The following is a 2,012-nucleotide window of genomic DNA, read 5'->3' as shown; positions in this document are numbered from 1 at the left end:
AATCCTTTACTTAGTAAATACTCATTTTACTGATCCTTATTAACTAAGGGTTTCTTAGCCTTCGTGTGAGGTAACAGGGACGTGTTAGGTTTGAAACAATTTAATCACACAAATCTAAAAACTATGCAGATAACAGAGCTTGGTTAGAGTTGTTATGCAACCTACAATTTTATCGTGTTAGGATCTAAATTGAGCATGCACATTTCAATTATGCGTCCATTAGCCGTCGTCTGGTTAGGATCGCTCAGCTAATTCAGGTGCATTTCAATCACGTATGAACGAAATACAGACTTGATTTTAATTGAAAACATGATCGATTGAGGCACAAACATTATAAGTATGAATCAAATAAATATTATTTAAATAAAGCAATTATCTTAGCTTAAATAAACCAAAATAATTTTAAGTTTAGGGGCACTATGATAGAATATCCTTATCAACATTTGAAACGGTTTCTTAAACTCTATGATACTTTTAAGCATAACGGGGTCACTGATGATGCTATTCATCTTCGGTTGTTTCTATTTTCTCTGATTGATAACACCTTTTCTTGGTTAAACTCATAGACTTCAGGATCGATCACAACTTGGGACGAACTTACTAGAAAATTCTTATAGAAGTTTTCTAGATTAGTAAAGTAGTCCAATTAAGGAGAGAGATTGTTGTCCTTAGATGGATGGAATGAGAAAGCTTCTATGATGTGTGGGAAAGCTTCAAAATGTTGATTCAAAAATGTCCACACAATTGATTTCCTAAGTGGATGAGATTGCATTTTTTTCTAATGAGTTAGATGCGAACGCAAGATCAAGATTAGATGGAGCAGAAAGAGGAGCCCGTATGAATAAAACGTACGAGGATGCATATGAAATTATTGAAAACATGGAATTAAACTCCTACCAGTGGCAAACTAAACAATTCACATATGGCCAGAAACTCGCTACGGCCAAAGCTATTCAATAGGATGATAAATATTACCAACTAGTGGATAGACTCAACCGTATTGAATCTGCTTTTGTACCCTCTATGCATGGAGGAGACATGCCAGTTTTCCATTATATCAATAATCCTACCGAGGATATAAATTACATTGGGAATAGGGGTGGAAACTCTTATTCAAACACATACAATCATGGCTAGAGAGATCACTCGAACTTGAGATGAGGAGAAAACCAAAGAGGAGGTAACAATTCTAGTCAAGTTAAAAATACTAATTACCAACCTCCTTACTTGTAGAAACCCCAAGACAGAGCCAAACCAAGTGACCATACGACATGTGGTCAATGTTATGATAGAATTGAATGAGAGATGCAGTCAATGAGGACAAATGTCAAGTAAGTGCAATCTAAGTGCACTAACTCAATAAGAACATTAACTAAGCTTGAGGATTAAATAAGCCAATTAATGAGCATGATGGGAGATATCAAAAGAAAAATTGACTCAGGCATTCCTAGTAACATAGAAGATAATCCACGAAGGGAAGGTAAATAGCATGTGAAAGCTATAGCACTCTGATCGGGTAAGGTACTAATTAGCCCAGAAATACCTATCCTGGAGGTAACTATGGATAATATTAATGAACCTCAAGACAATTCCCTACATGTGTAAGAGGGACCTGAACCAGATAGGGAGAAAGCGTTAACGGTTGAGACGGGAAAAGAGACACCTAAAGATGCTGAAATCACAAAAGTCTCATTTCCATCAAGATTAGAATAAACAAAAAAGCGAGACGAGGATGAATTTGTAAGTTTCTTTTATTTTTTATTTAAAACCTTAAATGTTAACCTACCTTTGATTGAGTTAATTGAGAAGGCTCCCAAGTATGCCAAGTTTTTAAAGGAGATGATGGCAGGGCTTAAGAAAATTAAGGTAGGAGAACAAGTTAATTTAAGTGCTTCTTGTAGTGTAATTGTTTCCAGACAAGTACCGTGAAAAGTGAAAGACCTAGTTAGTTTTACCATTCCCATAGAAATAAAGAGTATTCACTTTAATAGAGCCCTATGCGATTTAGGAGC

At 35.5% G+C, this 2,012-nt stretch overlaps 1 non-coding gene across 1 annotated transcript; it reads right to left on the bottom strand.

Moving 5' to 3' along the window:
* Positions 1 to 644: 644 nt before the first annotated feature.
* On the bottom strand, positions 645 to 750 carry LOC128036431 (small nucleolar RNA R71). The gene has a single exon (XR_008193228.1). It is a non-coding gene; the product is annotated as a small nucleolar RNA R71 (small nucleolar RNA).
* Between the last annotated feature and the right edge of the window lie 1,262 nt (positions 751 to 2,012).

The sequence above is a fragment of the Gossypium raimondii genome, chromosome 13, assembly GCF_025698545.1.
Source record: "Gossypium raimondii isolate GPD5lz chromosome 13, ASM2569854v1, whole genome shotgun sequence".
NCBI lineage: Eukaryota > Viridiplantae > Streptophyta > Magnoliopsida > Malvales > Malvaceae > Gossypium > Gossypium raimondii.
This window is presented reverse-complemented; position numbering and strand designations above follow the sequence as displayed.